Source organism: Neovison vison, chromosome 1 (genome assembly GCF_020171115.1).
Source record: "Neovison vison isolate M4711 chromosome 1, ASM_NN_V1, whole genome shotgun sequence".
In the NCBI taxonomy this organism is placed as follows: Eukaryota; Metazoa; Chordata; class Mammalia; order Carnivora; family Mustelidae; genus Neogale; species Neogale vison.
In genome coordinates, this window is record NC_058091.1 from 83,265,969 (window position 1) to 83,275,729 (window position 9,761).

Consider the following 9,761-nt stretch of genomic DNA (forward strand, 5'->3'; position numbering starts at 1 on the left):
ACTGATTTGTGTCTGCTGAGTTTTGCCTTGTGCTTACATTGAGGCTTACATAAATAATGCTAGTCCTATATCTGCTGCTGGAACTCATATTCATTTCCCTATAATCATTCCACACTTTTACTCCTTCACTTTTATGTTTCTGATGTCAAAAATTACCTCTTAGAAGTGAAGTTGCTACATGGGGGGTTTGGAGGGTAGGAAAAGAATAAATGAAACAAGACGGGATAGGGAGGGAAGCAAACTGTAAGTGACTCTTAATCTCACAAAACAAACTGAGGGTTGCTGGGGGGAAGGGGGTCGGGAGAGGGGGGTGGGGTTATGGACATTGGGGAGGATATGTGCTATGGTGAGTGCTGTGAAGTGTGTAAACCTGGCGATTCACAAACCTGTACCCCTGGGGATAAAAATACATTATATGTTTATTAAAAAATTTAAAAAATTATCTCTTATTATGCGGTGAATTCCTTAACCGATTGCACTTCCCACCATCATTTTCAATACTCTTCTTCCTTAAACTTTATTCTATAATTGTTTAACAAACTATTCTTAAACTGAGCTAATTTTCCTATATTGACAGTCTATATCATCTCTATCAGAATTTTGTGTGATTTCATTTTTTGCATGTCACTAGTAATTTCAGCTTAAAGAGCTCTTTCAGCCTCTCTTACAAGGCAGGTCTAGTGTGGTAAACACCCTCAGCTACTGTTTGTCTGGGAAAGCTCTTATTTTCCTTCATCGCTGACATCTTTGGTGGACAGAGTATTCATGACTGCCATTTGTATCTTTCAGTAACTCTCCTTTGTCTCCTTTGTCTCCTGGTCTGTAGTGTTCCTGCTGAGAAATCTGCCCAGAGGCTAAGGGGTGAGGTGTTCCTTTGTGCACCAATTCTTCTCCCCCTGCCTCGAAATCTTTACCCTTGGTTTTAGACACTTAGAATGTCTCCTTGAGAAAGACTTTTTGGCATTGAGATAATAAAGTGTCCTATTAGCTCTGTGGACTTGTATGTTAAGTTCCTTCAGCAGATTTGGGAAGCTCTCAGCAATTATTTCTTTAAATAAATGCTATCTCCTTCTTTTCTTCTAGTATACTCATGATTCCTATATTGGCTTTTTTCAGTGTCTGATAACTCATATAAGGTTTCTTGACATGTTGAGAATCTTAGTCTCTCTCCTCTTCTACTGGAATCATTTTTAAATTCCTTTCATACAGATAGCTTATTTCCTTCCATCTGACCTGCTATATTTCCGATGCTTTTTTTTTTAAGATTTTATTTATTTATTTGACAGAGAGAGATGACAAGCAGGCAGAGAGGCAGGCAAAGAGAGAGGAGGAAGTAGGCTCCCTGCTGAGCGGAGAGCCCAATGTGGGGCTCGATCCCAGGACCCTGAGATCATGACCTGAGCGGCTTAACCCACTGAGCCACCCAGGCGCCCTTCCGATGCTTTCTAATTCATTTTTCATCTCACTTGTTGAGTTCCTCAGATCCAGAATTTGTTTGGTTCCTTTATATAGTTTCAATCTCATTGGTAAAGTACTCCTGTTCATTAATTTTACGCCTGAGTTCTCAGAACTGCCTTCTAAATGTACTGTAGCTGAGTTTCTTCATGAAAGCTGTTTTTAGTTATATATGAATAGGATCGCAATATTCAGTGTCTTTGAATTGTCATCATTTTATGATACCATCGTGCTATAATTCTTCATACCAGGTGAAATGTGCTTTGTCAACTGACTGGACAACTTTCTTATTTAGGAAAGCATCTTTCTTATTTAGGATCAAGCATCTTTCTTTTTTTAAAATTTATTTATTTATTTTCAGCATAACAGTATTCATTATTTTTGCACCACACCCAATGCTCTATGCAATATGTGCCCTCTCTAATACCCACCACCTGGTTCCCCCAACCCCTCACCCCCCTGCCACTTCAAACCCCTCAGATTGTTTTTCAGAGTCCATAGTCTCTCATGGACTCTCTCATAGTCTCTCACCTCCCCTTCCAATTTCCCCCAACCCCCTTCTTCTCTCTAACTCCCCTTGTCCTCCATGCTATTTGTTATGCTCCACAAATAAGTGAAACCATATGATAATTTACTCTCTCTGCTTGACTGATTTCACTCAGCATAATCTCTTCCAGTCCCATCCATGTTGCTACAAAAGCTGGGTATTCGTCCTTTCTGATGGAGGCATAATACTCCATAGCGTATATGGATCACATCTTCCTTATCCATTCGTCCGTTGAAGGGCATCTTGGTTCTTTCCACAGTCTGGCGACCGTGGCCATTGCTGCTATAAACATTGGGGTACATATGGCCCTTCTTTTCACTACATCTGTATCTTTGGGGTAAATACCCAGGAGTGCAATTGCAGGGTCATAGGGAAGTTCTATTCTTAATTTCTTGAGGAATCTCCACACTGTTCTCCAAAGTGGCTGCACCAACTTTCATTCCCACCAATAGTGGAAGAGGGTTCCCCTTTATCCACATCCCCTCCAACACATGTTGTTTCCTGTCTTGCTAATTTTAGCCATTCTAACTGGTATAAGGTGATATCTCAATGTGGTTTTAATTTGAATCTCCCTGATGGCTAGTGATGTTGAACATTTTTTCATGTGTCTGATAGCCATTTGTATGTCTTCATTGGAGAAGTGTCTGTTCAAATCTTCTTCCCATTTTTTGATATGATTGTCTGTTTTGTGAGTGTTGAGTTTGAGGAGTTCTTTATAGATCCTGGATATCAACCTTTTGTCTGTACTGTCCTTTGGAAATATCTTCTCCCATTCCGTGGGTTGCCTCTTTGTTTTGTTGACTGTTTCCTTTGCTGTGCAGAAGCTTTTGATCTTGATGAGGTCCCAAAAGTTCATTTTCGCTTTTGTTTCCTTTGCCTTTGGAGACATATCTTGAAAGAAGTTGCTGTGGCTGATATCGAAGAGATTATTGCCTATGTTCTCCTCTGGGACTCTGATGGATTCCTGTCTCACGTTGAGGTCTTTTATCCATTTTGAGTTGATCTTTGTGTACGGTGTAAGAGAATGGTCGAATTTCATTCTTCTACATATAGCTGCCCAGTTTTCCCAGCACCATTTATTGAAAAGACTGTCTTTTTTCCACTATATATTTTTTCCTGTTTTGTCAAAGATTATTTGACCATAGAGTTGAGGGTCCATATCTGGGCTCTCTACTCTGTTCCACTGGTCTATGTGTCTGTTTTTATGCCAGGACCATGCTGTCTTGGTGATCACAGCTTTGTAATAAAGCTTGAAATCAGGTAACGTGATGCCCCCAGTTTTACTTTTGTTTTTCAACATTTCCTTAGCAATCCAGGGTCTCTTCTGATTCCATACAAAGTTTTGGATTATTTGCTCCAGCTCTTTGAAGAATACTGGTGGAATTTTGATCGGAATGGCATTAAAAGTATAGATTGCTCTAGGCAGTATACACATTTTAACAATGTTTATTCTTCCGATCCAAGAGCATGGAATGGTCTTCCATCTTTTTGTGTCTTCTTCAATTTCTTTCATGAGTGTTCTGTAGTTCCTCGAGTACAGATCCTTTACCTCTTTGGTTAGGTTTATTCCCAGGTATCTTATGGTTCTTGGTGCTATAGTAAATGGAATCGATTCTCTAATTTCCCTTTCTGTATTTTCATTGTTAGTGTATAAGAAAGCCACTGATTTCTGTACACTGACTTTGTATCCTGCCACATTACTGAATTGCTGTATGAGTTCCAGTAGTTTGGGGGTGGAGCATCTTTCTTATTTAGGAAAGTCTTTGTTGATCTTAAGAATTAAGCACATTGGCAATCAGAAACTTTACTTGTGGGGCGCCTGGGTGGCTCAGTGGGTTAAGCCGCTGCCTTCGGCTCAGGTCATGATCTCAGGGTCCTGGGATCGAGTCCCGCATCGGGCTCTCTGCTCAGCAGGGAGCCTGCTTCCTCCTCTCTCTCTCTGCCTGCCTCTCTGCCTACTTGTGATTTCTCTCTGTCAAATAAATAAATAAAATCTTTAAAAAAAAAAAAAAAAGAAAAGAAACTTTACTTGTGTTTCCCAGAAGGTCATGATATCACACAATTCTCCTTTTTCCTTACTGGAATATTTCATTTTCTCTTGCTGGAGCTAATCCATTGCTAAAATTAGGAGCACACCTAAGAGAACTGACATTAAAAAAAAAAAAAAAAGTTGGTAGCAGAGTGGCAGGACCGTTGTGGGCTTTAGCACTTTGGTTGTGGGTGTGCCCAAGGCCAGTGGGATGGGTAAGTGGGGTCTCAGACCTCCCAGACTTCTTGAAATCCCAAGGCACACAGCAGGAAACACCTTCCTTCAATTCTTTTAGCCTTTCTTCCCTTTCCTTCCCTTGTGCCAGTCACAGAGCTCTCTTTAGGAATCTAGATGCTGCTGAAGAACAACAGGTCCCTCCGTGCACCTGAGCAGCCAACGGGACTTCAACTTACCCTTTGCTTTCTGCCTCCTCAGCCTCCTCTGCTAGGACCAGCACTGGCACGCTGCTGCTCTACCTCCCTTGGCCCTACAACCTCTCTGATTCCAAATCTACCCACTTCGGGATGCAGGTGCAAGGATCTCTCAGTGTCCTTTAATGCTCTGCAGGGGTACTTTCATCAGTCACAGATGTCCAATTAGATGTAAATGGCAAGGGAGAGAAAACACGCAATTCACACTGCCAAGATGCTGATGGGACACCTCTTGCTCATTTCAATAGAATTTAATGAGAAATGTTGAATTAGGAATTTCTTCTGTCTGGTGATTTACCTGAATGAGGATGGAGATGAATTTGAAATGCAGTACAGGTGTTACCTGGAAAAAACAGGCATATACGAAAGGGTGGGGAAGAACCTGAGGAAGGCCAGGTTCCAAGGACAACCACAGATGTCTGTTTTCCTCTACAAATACATGACTCACACCAGAACAGTGAGAACCCTTCCAAGATGCCACAACTTTATCTGAGATCAATCTATTCTAGAGCAACTTTAGACACCCATAATTGCCCAAACTCCATTTAACCTCCTGGAACCAAAACTCTATCACTCTAGCTCTGGTCCCATGATAATAGCACAAACCCCCTCCAGTCCATCTTTCACTTATCTATAAAATCTGGACAAATACCAAAAACCCCACAATTAGCCACAGACACCAAAGAGTGTATGGGAGACAAAACTTGAACAAGGGGCCAGCAAAGGGAATAAGGTTTCCAGGTTTCTATTTATTTTTGTGCCTTTTGTTTCTGCAACAACTCTTCCAATTGTGGGGCTGTCCTCACAACTCATAGAACGTGTTTGGTATCCCTGGCTTCTTCCCACCCTGATAGCTTGTGACAAACAGAAATGCTCCCACGTATTTCCAGGCTACACCCACAACCGGTTTCCTAGGACCACTTGGGGTCTATGGGGAACAAGGATCCTGGCTCAACACCCATCCCACCAAACTGTCCTCAGCAGATTCTGTTCCACTGCTGTCCTGCCATCGGGTCACCAGGCTGCTTTAATTGAAATTATTTCATAGGATGTTTTCCTTTGGGATTCTCGGAGGACACAGACTGAGATTTGCATGAGGACTGGGAAGGGCCCTCAGGACACCACCTGTGAGGGAGTAATGGCAGCTACTATGGGCAGAGGAGGAAGCTGAACTCCAATGACAGAGCATTAAGACCCTCAAGTGATCAAACAGGGAGCTAAGGAGCTGGGCTGCCCTTCAAGTTGCTTTAACTTGAGGCAGTTTTGCTGCTAGCGTTGGAATGCAGGGCGTCAGCTGTGGCCCCACAGCTGAAGAACTCAACACCTGCACTGCTGCATGTTTTATTTGCTCCTTGATTCACTTTTTTGATGAAATAAAGGCAAAAGAAAGATGAGGAGTATTTGTCTAAGTCCATTCAGGCTGCCATCACAGGACAGCATAGACTGGGTGGCTTCTAACAGCAGACCCTCTCACAGTTCAGAGGCTGGGAAGTCCAAGGCAATGCCACCAGGATTTCATGTCTGGAGAGAATCCCCTTCCTTCCTGGTCTTCTCACTGAGACCTCACATGGCAGAAGTGGCAAGGGAGCTCAGGGCTTTGTAAGGGCACTAATCCCAGTCGTCCCCTCCCAGAGGCCACCTCCTCACATCATCACCATGGGACTCAGGATTTCAATATATGAAACATTCAGCCCACACAGTACACCTCTCCCCTAAAATTTCATTGTGTGGAGCAGGAGGACAAGATGGAGAGGAAATGTGCGGAGATTTGGGAAAAAAGCCCTGTGAACAACTGCAGTGTTAACTCACCAATTTGAACACATTTATTAGTTGTCATTGTTATTTTTTCATATTCAGAAATTAATGTTCCCCATATTACAGAGGAAATCAAGAATCAGAGATTGTTAATTATGTACAAACTCTCAGTTATTAGAAGAGCCTATTACTCCAATTCTCACTCTTTCCACTAGAGCCATCTTATATATCTTCATACTACACATGCATTAATTTTTGGTGGTGAACTAAAATATGAAGTATTAAACATTAAAATCATTTTTTTTCCTTTGTGTTCAAGCTCTCTGGGGCTAGCTCAACATGTCCTGTTTCTTTATCAATTGAGTACCAATGTGAGGAAGAGAGACATTTCAACCTCACTTCATAAACTACATGGACACAGACACTTCCTATCTCAATAAGAATCCAATAACATAAGTTGATAATGGGGGGGGGAAAGGGGGGGGACACTAAATGCATACCTTAGAGAATGTGCCTAAGACTCTCCTTTTATGTTGTTTTTCAAGGGCCTTAGCATCAATATTTCCATTTTAAAACACTCTTGGTAACAGATTCTAATGGCTAAGGGCCATTTCAAACAACAGAGATAAATCAGTCTGACCTCTAACACAAAACTTAAATGTCAGAAGATGCATCCAAATATCAAGTTCTTTTAAAAATATCCCAAAAATCTAGGTTGAAAATGTTCCAGATCTGTAATTTCTAGACAGTGAGTTCCACAAGAATCAATCTATTAAAGATACCACCAAATATGGAGTATAATTCATTTTACTAAAGATTATATCACACCTATGGTTGGATTGGTATGGTCAAAGCTATATCCTATTTTTTTAATTTTGTTTTTCCAGTGTTCCCAGATTCACTGTGTATGCACCACACTCCATGCTCCATGCAATACATGCCCTCCTTAATGCCCACCACCAGACTCACCCATCCCCCCACCTCCCTTCCTTCCAAAACCCTCAGTTTATTTCTGAGTCCAGAGTCTTTCATGGTTTATCTCTCCCTCTGATTTCCCCCAATTCACTTTTCCTTTCCTTCTTCTAATGTCCTCCACGTTATTCCTTATGTTCCACAAATAAGTGAAACCATATGATAACTGACTTTCTCTGCTTGACTTATTTCACTCAGCATAATCTCCAGTCCCGTCCATGTTGATACAAAAGTTGGGTATTCATCCTTTCTGAAAGCTGCAGAATATTCCATTGTATATATGGACCATATCTTCTTTGTCCATTTGTCTGTTGAAGGGCATCTTGGCTCTTTCCACATTTTGGCAATTGTAGCCACTGCTGCTATGAACTTTGGGGTACAGATGGTCCTTCTTTTATAACCTATTTTTTAAAAGATTTTATTTATTTGAGGGAGCACAATCGGTTGGGAGTAGAGGAAGGAGAAATAGACTCCCCGCTGAGGAGGGAGCCTGATGTGTGGCTCCATCCGCATCCTGGGGTCATGATCTGAGCCAAAGGCAGACGTTTAACCAACTGAGCCACCCAGGTTCCCAGCTATAACCTATTTTTTGGGATGTCTTAGGCATGTGGAAGTAGCACATAGTCTAGTAATTTCCAGGCCCTTAATTGCTTTAGCTTAATATCTGCTTGAAACTGGTATGATTCATTCTTTGTTTTCTGAGCATCTGCTTTTACACAAAGGAGCCCCCCTCCACATGGTTTCACCTCCAGGCCTGTCTCAATATTCTGAGGATAGAGACCAGAGAACCCTGAAAGCCTTTTGGAATTATCAAGGACTACGGTAAGGTAAGTGGCACTGATATTAGTTGCAAAAATTAAGGAGGCACCAAAAACCCTTATTAAGATAAATACTATTTAATGCAGTATTTTAAAAAATAAAGATTAACATAAAATCCAAAATAAATAAAATATTCCAAATTTTAAGTAATTACTGGTTTGTCCTTTTACCTCAGGTGCCAAAATGGCTCTGCACAGCAGTTATTATTTAAAATTTTGTTTTGCTATCCCTTATAATGTTCTTGAACATTTTTGAGCATTTTTCCATTTTTTTTTAATGGGAGGTAAACTAAATTGTGCATTCCCAAACTACCTCACCCATTTTCTTTCCAAGTCCTTTGTCCAACTAAAGTGGTAGGAAACAGAAGGCTATCAACATAATATACCTTTTGGCAACATTCTGCATCTCTTACTCTGACACAGGTCCTAAAGCAGCGAAGAACCTATTGTCGTTACTGTTTATACATTTATATGGACTCATACTCCACGTATCATTTGCAAAAACCTTTCCCTATCACATTAGATATCGATGGTTTCTCCAAAATTACTCTCTACAGTTGTGGAAGTGTCGTCCCAACCCATTTTAATATATCATACAATGTCTACCTTTGCTGCCTGATATGTATGTTCTCTGAAAGACAAACACTGTGAGCTACTGGAGGTCGTTTACTACTTCGTGTTATAACACGAACTATGTGCTAGCACATAAATACTGAAAACCCACACTCCCCTCTCTCCTGGACTCCAAGAATGCATCTCTTTGCATCTTAGCACATGTATCTTTGGAGTTTGTGACAGTGCAAGCCATGAACTCATCCTGTGCATCCATAAGAGCTGTTATTCATCCTCTTCCTGGTCTTACCTCAACTAGGAAATGTTCCTGTAACCTTTTAGATGTGTTTGCCTTAAGTCAGTATTTATCCACCTCTTCCCTAAGGCACCTCTGCTGGCAGAAGAGTATAAAGTAATGCAGAATCCAGTTATGCAAAACTGAAGAAGGCAAACAGAACACTGAACTGTCATGATTTATCTTTAAAAAATGCATGCCAATTTTTCATTCTATTTCGTAATTCACTCATTCAACAAATATTAGATGCCTACTCAGTACCAGACATTGTCACAGGGATACAGCAAAGGATACACATACCTGTATTTGTTTTTAATCTTATATTTTATACAACTTAGCATACATAGAGAAACAAAAGCAAAAATCGTCCCAAATCCAAGAACCAAACTGATAATCTGAGGTGGCCAGTGATTGCTTCAAATACCACCAGTCATGCTTTTGCATATCCTGGCATTATATGTGCTCCATTTTGAAAAGTCCTTGTTTAACTCAGAAAACAAAAGAAATATTAGTATTTACTCTGGATGAAAATACTTCAGAGTATCATTAGAACAAACTCTTTGTCTTCATTTCCATACCATTAGGTTCTGCCTATATTCTGAAATGACAAAGGTAGAATTCACTTCAATACCTACAGAAAATGTAAAAAACTTACACTTTAAAAGAAAATCAGGAATCAAGAGGAGGTGGAAACACTCTGGACACTCGAAGGTCAAATCTTCATTGACCATAGCACTACATTTCTTCATCATTGCTTGTTTTACCCTTTATTAAACTGCTCTTGAGTTCTTAATGCATCTTCAGAAAGGATCTCTCCTTAGAAAAAGTTAATTCTTGGGGTGCCTAGGTGGCTCAGTAGGTTAAAGCCTCTGCCTTCGGCTCGGGTCATGATCCCAGGGTCCTGGGA